At 32.7% G+C, this 12,572-nt stretch overlaps 1 protein-coding gene across 4 annotated transcripts in view; it reads right to left on the reverse strand.

Annotated features, from left to right (window-relative positions):
* Window positions 1-12,572, reverse strand: part of LOC118205143 (5'-AMP-activated protein kinase subunit gamma-1-like) — a 552,717-nt gene that overhangs the window by 195,888 nt on the left and 344,257 nt on the right. The gene's annotated exons all lie outside the window — the stretch shown is intronic.

Here is a 12,572-nt window from a genome sequence, read left to right on the forward strand (position 1 = left end):
CGCATCGGAGTTTGTTGAATTTAAATTCTATATAGCCAAATGACATTAGTACTTAATAAATTCATATGGACATCTAACCCAAATAATACATAAATTACAATATCAAAGAATTAAATGCATAATACATATTATACGAAATAACTGAACATTATACATACCACAAATTTACTTAAATTACTTCATAACAAAAATTACTATTGCAATACTTTAAAATACAGAATACTATATTCATTGGGTACAATATGCTAAATTCAATATATATGCTATACATTAAATACATTTTACACTGCCCGTCGCACATTATATTAAGGGCAGTAGTTCTTTGTATATTATACCGTACTGGATTCGACGCATACAGTCATTAGAGTCACATTCAGTCAGTACTTCTTACGTTCATTACAGTAAGTACTTCTAGCATTATTCATTGTGATTCGTTACGGTCAGTACTACAGTCATTGTGTGCAGTAGCGCTATATACAGTGCAAATGCTACTCACGTTATGCATTTTCATTACACAGGAGCACACTAATCAGCACGACACATATTCCACCCTAGTGCCTCTAGTTTTTTCATTATATTTTTTAAGTTTCTTAAGGATAGCCGTCTTTATGATGAAGAATCGCTTCAATGGATCATCAGTGTCTGGCAGCTGCATGTGCCAAACCTCTGGGCACGTTTCTATGTAATGATCTGAAGATCAAGGTGTCATCTATTTTCCACAGCTATAAAAATTATTAGTGAGCACGTCAAAACCTGTAACATCTGCCAGTTAGTTAACGATATTAATTATAGCCCAGCCGTTTATCTAATTAACATATAAGCTATTTTCCCTAATCAATTGTTAGGAATTGACTTATTAAATCCCTACCCATCTAGTGAGAAGTATAAAAATAGATATTTATTCGTAATTACGAAGTGGCTAGAAACAGTACTTCTCAAAAGAGCTTCCAATAAAACTCTTTCAGATTCTTTTTTAAATAAATTTATGTTAAAATATGGGGCCCCACTAAAAGTAATTGCAAATAACGAAAAACGGTTTATTAGTTCAATGTTTGAGGATTTATGCTCAGGACTTGGCATACAGCATTTTAAAATGGTACCTTATTAAATTAAATATCACACAGAGGATGAATAGAAATATTGTTAAAAATCGTTCGCAGCTATGTGAAAAACTATTATAAACACTTGGATAGCTGCATCAATGAACTTGCATTTGCCTTGACTAAACATGACACATTCGAGAGGACGCCAGCTGAACTATTTCTTGGCAGAAAGCTAATTACCACTCTGGGTAAACAATCTTTTGTTCGAAACAGAGCTGAGGAATTTAAGATGGCAGACATCCAGAAATTAGAAGATGAGGCAAAATTTGAATTTAAGATGCGAGATAAAGTGTTGAAAAGTAAAGATTCTCTTTCATGCGTCATTGAAGCCAAAGTGGGGAGGCAAATTCTGAAAGCCTGTCTTTGATCAACCGAATATGAGAGACAATATTTTATTTGAAAGCTCCAAATGAAGAATCGCTTAAGGCAAACGTGGATCAAATAAAGCGCTATTACGAGCGCATTGATATGCCTTCATTGAAAAATGTTTTGCAGGAATACACTCTAAACAGCGAAGGACCATCTCAAAATATGAAAAGGCAAATTTCGGAAAGAAAAAGAAATCAGGTAGCACACAACGAAGGGCAAAAGGAAAAGATCAAAACGCGACCAGGTATAAGAAAGCCTTTAGCGGACAGCAGGGTGCACAAACTACAGAAAAGAAAAGATTCGAGGAAGAGAGAAAAGCTAAAAGGATCCAGTAGACCCAGGAAGCATCCCAGTAACCAATAACGACCAGGAGGAAGCGAACGTACTAGGAATCAGATGCCGACAAAAGTTCGCAGGGAGGAAGAAAAGTACGATTTTACTTACGGCGGAATTCACACAGAAAAGCGCACAATGGACGACGGAAGAAATTTCAAATGAGAAGTCCAACGGCAGAGCCACAGCAAGTCCAGCCAGTGAAGTTACAGGAAAATTAACTCCTCTCAGCGAGGCCAGGAGCAGGAAATTTGATTGTTATTTCAAGTTATCTCACCACACGACCAGGAGGAAGCGAACGTACTAGGAATCAGATGCCGACAAAAGTTCGCAGCGAGGGAGAAAAGTACGATTTTACTTACGGCGGAATTCACACAGAAAAGCGCACAATGCACGACGGAAGAAATTTCAAATGAGAAGTCCAACGGCAGAGCCACAGCAAGTCCAGCCAGTGAAGTTACAGGAAAATTAACTCCTCTCAGCGAGGCCAGGAGCAGGAAATTTGATTGTTATTTCAAGTTATCTCACCACACGACCAGGAGGAAGCGAACGTACTAGGAATCAGATGCCGACAAAAGTTCGCAGCGAGGGAGAAAAGTACGATTTTACTTACGGCGGAATTCACACAGAAAAGCGCACAATGGACGACGGAAGAAATTTCAAATGAGAAGTCCAATGGCAGAGCCACAGCAAGTCCAGCCAGTGAAGTTACAGGAAAATTAACATGAAAATTAACTCCTCTCAGCGAGGTCAGGAGCAGGAAATTTGATTGTTACTTCAAGTTATCTCACCACAAGTGGTAGCCGAGCTTGTCAACCACAAGTTATACGTTTATGTTAAAGTTTTAATTTAATAAAAGGTTGTTTCCAAACCTTTTCAAGACTCTGTCACTAACCTCAAACCATTTGATAATTCGCTCTACCTCTGTTTGAACTTAGTTTATGCTACCAAAGAACACGAAACTCATACATACATACACACGTACGTTCCCTTTCAATTATGCACATAAGATTATAAGCAACAAAGTTTCCATTACGCGGTCCCCATTTTGCCCTTTGCCTACAATTTGATACAAACAAGAATTAAATATAAACCTTAATTTTCCTTTCTTCGTTATGATCCTTGTTAAATATCGGCTTTCGTTATGATCCTTGTTAAATATCGGCTTCTCAAGATTGTCATGATTCATGTAAAGGGAAGGTAATTATTTCTCGTGCAGTTGGTTTTAAGAGTGAGGTTCTTTCAAGTATTTTGATACTTTTGCTTCCTCCAATCGTCTTGCTCAGTATGCGTTCTCGATTCAAAGAGCGCTTATTATTGAGAACTTCGTTAACTAAAGCCTCATAGAAATAGTTTTTTTGAAAGTATACACAAAGCATCAAATACAATTTAGTAGGAATTGTTGGAACTTTTCCAATTGATTTAATTTTGTTTTGCAACTTTACTTTAACTGGTATTATTTTTTCGTTATATTCATCTACTGTGTTAATTTCATCCTTAATTTCTTGTTCTTCTTTCAACAATTCATCAATGTCACTATTTAGTATGTTAATAATTTCAATTTTACTATTCAACTGTTCTAAATATGAATCACATACATCTATGTCAATATCTGATTCATTCAAATATATGTTTATTTTTTCTACTAACTTTAATGTTTGATAACGGTAGTGAGTAAATAGTTTTATTGAAAATTTGGTTGAATAGAATATTTTGTAATTGTTGTGAAGTAGGGTTGAATAATTTTAGGATTGTATGGCGCTGTCTAAAGAGAATTTTTTTTTTTATCAAATTCTATCAAATTCGGAAAAAAAATCGTTCAGTAATTTTATTGAATCCATAATAAAAGTGTATCCACCATGTAAGGAAGATTCGGAAGAAGATTAGGTTAGTTAGACTTTGTTAAGAATGTGAGTAGTATTCAGTTCTGATTACGCATTATTTTGTGTGAGGGAAATGAGAGATCATGGGATATGTTATGTGATATTAATGGACGAATTACTGTTCTTTAATCGGGAAAAAATCTGGCAATTTTGTATTCGACAAAATACAATCTGGCGATTGTATTTTGTCGAAACTTTAAAATCATTTCAAATAGACTGGATAAAACATGAGCAAAACATAGAGTTCAACTTAGAATTACAGAACCTTAAAAATGGTAAATCGATTCCTAAAAACTCACCACTTTCAAATTTAGCCCCATTTCTCGACAGTTGTGGTGTATTGCGCATAAAAGGAAGGTTAGAACAAGGAGCGTTTACAAAGGATGAAGCTCATCCTATACTTCTTCCTAAGCAGTCTAAATTTACAGAGTTAATTATTATTCGAGAACATAATAAAATTTTTCATGGTGGAGTTACATTTACGCTAGTCAGAATTAGGTCTAGATTTTGGATTCCACGAGGTAGACAAATTATAAAAAGAGTATTAGGTAACTGCCTAATTTGTCGAAAGTATAAGTTGAAACCAGCTAAACAAATAACTAGTCAACTACCTAAATGTAGAATTACTGAAAACCCTCCTTTTACTGTAACTGGCATAGATTTCACTGGCCCAGTTTTAATAAAATCAGGAAAGGATACGCCTCAAAAGGCTTACATAACATTATTTACATGCAGTGTTACTAGAGCTGTGCACATAGAATTAATCACAAATATGTCAACAAAAAATTTTATTTTGTCATTAAGGAGATTTTTAGCTAGGAGAGGAAATTGTAAAGTTATCATTTCCGACAATGCTAAGAGCTTTAGAGCCACTAATGAAATTCTTAAAGAATTTGCAAAAATTATAATAGAATTCAAAATTGAAAGATTTCATATCAATAAACGGCATAACTTGGCAATATATTGTGCCTCACGCGCCTTGGTGGGGTGGTTTTTATGAAAGGCTTATGAAAAGTATCAAAGATCCTTTGAGAAAGGTTCTCGGAAGGGCTCTTCTTAACTTTGAGGAAATGATGACTATTCTATCAGAAATTGAGTTAGTTTTAAATCATAGACCTCTTACTTAAGTCCATAATGAAATAAAAGAGCCAGAAGCTCTTACACCTGCCCATTTCTTGTTTCCAGGGCAAGAAAATATTTCTTATCCTGTACATTTCGTCGACCTTTTCAGGAATGAACCATTGAACAGGCAGACTTTGACTAGGAGAAAACTGTATCAAACTAATCTTTTGAAACAAATTTGGAAAAAGTGGAAGGAGAATTATCTCCTCGAATTACGGTCTGCGCATACTTTTCTAAATCCATCTCCTGAAAAGAATCTTAAAAAGCGTGAGGTTGTATTGCTGGAGGGGTCGACGAAATCAAAATTTTTATGGCCTATTGGAATTATAGAAGAAGTTTATAAAGGTAGGGATGGGTATGTGCGTTCATGTTTGATTCGTACTTCTCAAGGACTTTATCGAAGACCCGTCCAATTAATCTATCCTTTTGAAGTTTAAAGTTATATATATATGTTTGTTTCATGTATTGTATTTAATTTGCAATGTAGTTTTCAGTATTAATTTGTGCATATTGGTTTTGATTATATCTAAATATATTATTGATATGTAAATTTAATGTGCTCTTAAAAGAGCACAGGTGGGGTGTGTTGGAACTTTTCATAGGATAGAGGGCGCTGTTGCGCCAAAGGAATTCTGTTTTTTTTTTTTTTTTTTTTTTTTTTTACATTATGTAACTGTGGTTCGCCATTGCGATGTATGTGTATTACTGAGATATATTTGGTGTTTTCATTAAATATAAATGAAAGATATCGTCATGAATTTTTGTATCCAAATCAAGATCAAATTTACCACTGATGCAAACTCGTTTAAACAAAATATAGTTCGAACAAGAATAGTCAAGTTATTACTAGCCTTTCGAACTACGCATTAGTATCGTTATTCGCTTCGTAACAGGAATAGTTCAAAGCAGAATCATTTTTAGATCCATTAATGGAATAATCCGCTTATAAATTCGCTACATATGTTGCGTCCTGTGCTTATTCTAACCGCCTGATGAACACCTGAAGTACTATCAGTATTCTTCATGTTTGTTTTCGAAGTATACCGCTGGGACCCCAAAGCAACCAGATATAAACATAATAGAGTATATTTGGATGATTTGACATCTACGAGGCATTATTCGGATAAATAAGGCAAAGAGTTTCCCAAAGAACAATTTTGAAGAAAAAAGAACATGTGTGTATTTTGCAGCTTGGGTAAGTTAATTGGTAAACGCGATAATAAAAAACAGTATTTTTGTAAAGTAATAAAAAACAAGATAATAGTTTAAAATTACTAAATAACCATAATTTAAAAAAGACATAAAATTAACATTATGAAAGCACCGACAAGTGCAACTTAGTAACTTAATAAGCTCATCACAAACAATAACAGAAACAGCCCCTTCGTAACGGACTAACTTTAATTTTTTTAATAGAATCTGTCACAGCTCTATAGACTCTATAGAAACTTTATAGGTAAGCTTTTAAAGAAATACCTTTCTATTTGCTTTCATGGAACAGAAATCTATAGATATGTTACATCCTGAAATCTCGTAGATACTTAATAAAGCCTTTACAGAATTTTATTCTATAGCAGGGGTGGCCTAAAAATACCTGTATGAAATATGGTAAACTAAAACTATTCAATACTTTAAAAAAAGTAATTAATTTATTTCATTTCTTTATATAAAAATATTAGTAAACTTAAACTGATCAATGTCTAAACGTAATTATTTTATTTCACTTCTTGTCAGCTCAGAAACTTAATAACGTTACTCAAAAACTTTAAAAAATAAATAAATAAAACTATAGAAAAATTGTACTGATTCTTTAAAACAATTTCAGTCATTTTTATAAAGAGTCTTTAAAAGCTAGATTTGCTAGTGGATGCTATACCAAATGAATGGATGGATACTTGTAGATGCTTTACAGGAAGAATCTGCCGAATATCTGGATCATTAGTAGCAGTAAAAATTAAATTGGAGTGCTCTGTGAGCGAAAAAGGAAAGGTATGCAATGCATTAGAAACATTTAATATCCTGCAGAATTTGATACAGGTTTTAAAATAATTTAGAAGTTGATTCGATGTCTGAACTGATAAGAAATTTTTATGGCATTTGGAAAGTTTAAGAGTTTCTAACAAATCTGATGGCAGTCAGAACTTAGAAGAGGATATTACCTTTATAGAAGTTCAAGAATCCATCAAATTTGAGGACAACAGTATAAGACTTGCTTGTTGTGTAACATGCATGTAGAGGAATGACGAGGTGCAACCCCACGGCTCAATGAGCGCCACCTAGCGGCCGCCGGGAAAAACACCGGCCAACAAAGACTATAGCAGTCAGTCGATGTACGGGAATCATGGACTGAGCATGTTGTTCCCCGAGATTTACTTTGTAACTTAAAGGTGTAATTATAACGCCCTTAACGGTAATGTTTTACCTTAATATGTGTTTTGTTAATTAAAACTATTTAAAAAGACTCACCAGGCCCTTTTTAAATAATTTTAATTAACAAAACACAATTAAGATAAAACATTACCATTCAGGGCGTTATAATTAAACATTTAAGTTACAAAGTAAATCTAGGGGAACACCAGTCCATGATTCCCGCACATCGACTGACAGATAGTCTTTGTTAGCCGGTGTTTTCCCTGGCGGCCGCTAGCTGGCGCTCATTGAGCCGCGGGGTTACAGAAGTAATTTTAATATAATGTATAGAGCAGATTTAAAAAGAATCCGAAGTTTCATCAGCATTACAAAGCTGTGATAGATCAACGTTTGCAAGAAGGTAACGCTGAAGAATCAGAGCATTTAAAAATTGACAAAAAGTACTTTTAAATGCATCAAGCTGTAATCAAAGAAAACAATGACACAAAACTTTGTGCTGCCTTCGACGAATCATCACATGTTCAAGGCAAACTGACACTAAATAACTGTGTAGAATCAGCTGTTTCTTTCCATTTGAAACTTGTTTCACTACTCTTAAAATGATATACACCGGAATTGTAACTTTTGGAAAACTCAAACTCTGGAAACGTTTCTGAATTCCAACACGCAACTCTTACTGAAGTTTGGCCACCCTTGTTCAGTAGAAATTTCCAAAACTTTCAATCTGTAATCAAAGCAAATTTTCAGTTTCAGTTCGTTTTACTCATAATATTTTACATATTGTGAATATGTTACATTAAATACAACATATTTTCACTGAATCATTTTTGAACGAAAAATTTTGCCTTTTCCTTTCTCTTTCTTTTTTCTTCTCTTTTCTTTTCTTTTTCTTTCTTTTTTTTTTTTTTTTCTCTCAAATATGGAAACGTTAAACTAACGTACTTTGCTAAACAAGTATCGTGCAATATATTTTCATTCAAAACAAAAATTATGACAAGAAACTTCATCTGCCAAAACCTTTCAACAGATGTTTCGAATTTCCGAATTATTATGTTATTTACCGACTGAAACGTTTTGAACAGATTGTTTTGTTACAAACAAACATTATTTTGATAAAATATGCTATTAGAAAAAAATTTGGAGCCTATTTAACACTTAGTATAAGATTTGTGCAAATAAATTTCAAAAATACAAGTGTTCGAAAACAAAATGTGAGCCACTGTGTACATGTATAAGCAATGGCTCACACTTCCAACTGTTTTCGCAAATTTGTGGTTTTTCAGTTTTCAAATATCAGTTACCAAATATTAGAAAAATCGCTTTATTTTTTTTTTCGCGTACACTATTGATCATCTATTTAAAAACTTGCTTCTTTTCAAAAAAGTTATTCAAAATGTTTTTAGTTAAAAATGCAGTTTATTCAAAAAGTTCTAAAAATGAACTCGTGTTAGTACCGGCCATTTTGAAGAAGCAGTTTATATTTAAGAAACAAATCCCCCCCCCAAAAAAAACGAAAGCTTTCAGATTTTATATTATGCCCAAAGGGGCGTTTCGTAACGTTTTGTGTGTTACCTTTATTTATTAAATATCATGTTCTTCGCACGTTAACCATAAAATTAAATTCAACAGCAATATAAAAAAATATTTAAAAGAGCATATCTTTAGAATTTCCAATACACAGCATCGCGCGCTGGAGATAAAAAAGTCTCCCTCCCGTACTTGCCTTGCTCGCTTTCAAATCGTTGAGTTTCTTAATCAAAAACTCATGCGCAATGCTTAATGCTTATAAATGCTTTACAAAATATGAAATATATAATAAAACAAGTTCCAAATTAGGCCTTCTTGATGCCCATATTCGGGTGGAGAAGTACGTTATTCAAAATTTGATGGCTCTATGTACCGTGTTTTATCACAATGCGAAAAACATACATACATTAATACAGATTCTTCATTATTTAATTTCTTTAAATATAATACAGGTTTCTAATATTTGGTGGCAACAATTTAAAAAGTGATTCGACATTTATAGCGAATCAACGCAAAATGCCAAAACGAAATTAATACTTCTTCTGGGTTAACGCCCTTTGGGCTAATAAAAATAAGAAAATAAAGGGACATTCTATGTTTCTGTTGAATATGTAGCTAACATTACACTTTTAAGGCACTTTTTTTATAGACTCAATAAATTATTTTCATGTAAGAATATTGTATTTCGTACTGTTCGTTAGCAGAAATTGCTTTTAGTAGAGCTTTCGAAGAAATAACATGCTTCCATATTTTTTCGCCAACTCACCCCATAAATGTTTCATAGGATTTAAATTAGAAGTATATGGAGAAGTTCTGATAACTTCAAGACAGTTATGTTATAACGAAAAGCGGACATTTATGGCTAGGATCTTTGTTCTGACAGACCTGAATGTCTGACACCGTTTAGGATATGCATTCCAAGTTTTCTTTGCAGATATTTCTAGGTTTTCATTAAGAATATTTATATATTTATCCGTATTACTTTCGATAAACATCATATTTCTTATTCCTAAGGCAGCGAAACATCCTCCAATCATCAAGCAACAATTTTCGAATTTTGCCACCTTTAATTCATCTGTCTTCCTCAATTATATATTAAATTTTAATTTTCCCCCAATAATAACATTATTCCAATATTTTAAAACTTTGCTTATCATGGACTTTACGAAAGCCAGGCGCAATATCCTTGTTTACTTGTTAACGAACAATCTCTTTCTTGCTGGCCGCCCGTTGTATCTATGCGCCTTAAATGATTCTTCTAAAAGCTTCAGGATTAACTTTTATTGCAAATCGTTCTTCTAAATTTGCTGAACATTTTACGGTACTAATTTTTAAGTGTTGCTTGATTTTTGGTAGAATAAATCTGAGATTCCTTGGTATTCGATTGGAATGCGTTTCAGACATCATTGTATTTTTCAACAGTTCCACGAAGTTTCCATCAGGTATTATATATCAACGGAAATATCTATTTTGATTGCTCCTCAATCCATTTTGACTATTTTCTGCGTGACGTCTGTGCATATGGGGGAGAATAAAAAAACTCTTTTTTTTTACACACAGGATTCTAAAATGGATTTAAAACAGATTTTTTTCGTGACATCTCAACGTACTTTAAGGTATAACTACACACACCTGTATAGAAACTCTATATGTAGTAACTAAATCTAAACTGCTTTTGAATTCTACACACGTTCTCTCATTTAATTTATAGAAAACTGGGCCATCATTCTAAAAGATTCTAAAGAAATTTAACATCATATTTTTTAATAGAATTCTAGAAGATATTTTAGTAAGTACTTGGCTAATAAGCAACGTATATTGCTCATATACGATCATCGAATTAAATCAATCGTCTGATAATGTAGCAAGTAGAAATCTCCAATATTAATGCTGATATTCGAAAACTACATGCTATCAATCTTTTTTGGGAATGCTGGAATATTTTTGATAGAACCATCACGCAAGAAGACAGGGGAATAAAGCAATGTTACAGAAACTGTTTCCGGAACGACTTTTTAGTTAGCAATTTTTCTTATTTTCCCTCTTAGAAGTCTAGACATAACGATATGTGATGCTTTCCTGCGAGAAATGCTGACAGAGAAATGCTTCTCGTATTCCACGACATGTGGAAGATCTTTTGTGATAACATTCAAGCAGTAATTGGTGACATAACCTCTGAACAGTGTTACCCTATTAAGACACAATAACACGCCGAATAATTTGCGGTTTTGCAGCTGAGGATGGTGGTTCGGTAAAACCATCGAAACTAGTCCTGTGAAAATTTTGTAAATATAACGCTGATTTTTGTTGTTTGACTTCTGAATTAGTGTTACCCTATGTCGTCAGCAATCACAGAATGATTTCAGTTTTTGATGCATTACATGTAATATAGAAGAACAAATATAAATATAATTTATTCATAAGTTTTGAATCATTTCTGAATAGAAATTTTTGCATTTTACCCTCTAGTTTAAAGTTTTTTAATAAATTATACAACACTTTACACAATTTATGGTACACTATTGCTGATAGAATAGATAACATTTATCTCGCGCAAGTATAAAAGCAATTTGAATCATAAAATTAATTAAAAAATGAAGTTCCTTCGCTGATTATATAATTGTAATTCTTGAAATTAATACTTTTAATTATTATATATGTACAACCGATAAGAAAAATGATTGCATCATTTTAATTCGACTTAATAATTATCTAAAATTTATTTATTTTTACTTAAATATTTTTTAAATCAAAACAATACTAAAAATTCTTATCAAGAAAATGTAATAATTAATTATAAAAGTTTAGTACGTTTGAAAATTTAGATAAGGTTACAAAAATTCTATTTAAAAATGAAAATTTATTTCACTCTTTTTTAATTCCAAAAGAAACTTTTACTGATAATATTATGCTTTTAAACCCTCAAAAGCTTCTATGTGATATTTTATAGCAAACTCAAAAAGGAAACTTGTTTAGATTTCTTTAGAATGATGGTCCAGCTTTTTTAAATTGGATCTGACATTTTCCATAGAATTCTGTTAGTCGACTCTGCGCATTTTGTTATTATAGGTTTAGAAACTCTGTACAGTTATCAAAATTAACGAGTTATTTATAATTTCAGCCTTTACTGTAAATTCTCCGTTTCTGTTTCCTCACCAGAATGCAAATGAGACAGATAGTATTTAAATTGATGGTTTGGGAGATTTAAAACAGACCATGTTTCTATCTTTGCGCGCACGTTACATGTTAGTTTTTGCCAGCTCGGATAGTTGTAATTATTCAGCTTTGCGTTACTTCGCTGATGACATTTTGGTTTTAATGCACCAAAGAGTTAGAATTTAGAATTACTGAGCCAACGTATAGTAATATTTAATTCTGTAGTCTCTGACTACTGTTCCACATTTAACTTAAATTTGACTGTCCTGTTTAGTTACATCACGACGAGCTGTAGTTGATTATTGGAGCATAAGAAAGTACATTTATGTTCTAAAGTCCGTTAAAATAAAAAGGTTACTTAAAACCTATAAGACATGTAGTTATCTCAGACATAGCGAGGATTCGCTTCACGTTTATTGGGGTTGTTATTCACGACCAAGTAAAATTCAACACCTCTGCAGAAAGTTTTACAGAATTCCTGCAGAAATCTGTATAGATTATCTGCATGTGTCTTTACAGAATCTCTTTACACAAGTCTATCGAAACTATAACTAAAATTTCACAGAATTCTATTGAGGAACTCTCACATAGTTTGTAGAATATTAGGTCATCATTCTAAATGATTCTAGAGATGTTTCACATCGAATTTTTTTATAGAGTTCTACAAGAACTTTTAGAAGCCTCTTCTTGACAGTATGATCATTCAACG

This window comes from Stegodyphus dumicola, chromosome 9 (genome assembly GCF_044657685.1).
Source record: "Stegodyphus dumicola isolate Sdum_Otavi_A_Nest chromosome 9, ASM4465768v1".
In the NCBI taxonomy this organism is placed as follows: Eukaryota; Metazoa; Arthropoda; class Arachnida; order Araneae; family Eresidae; genus Stegodyphus; species Stegodyphus dumicola.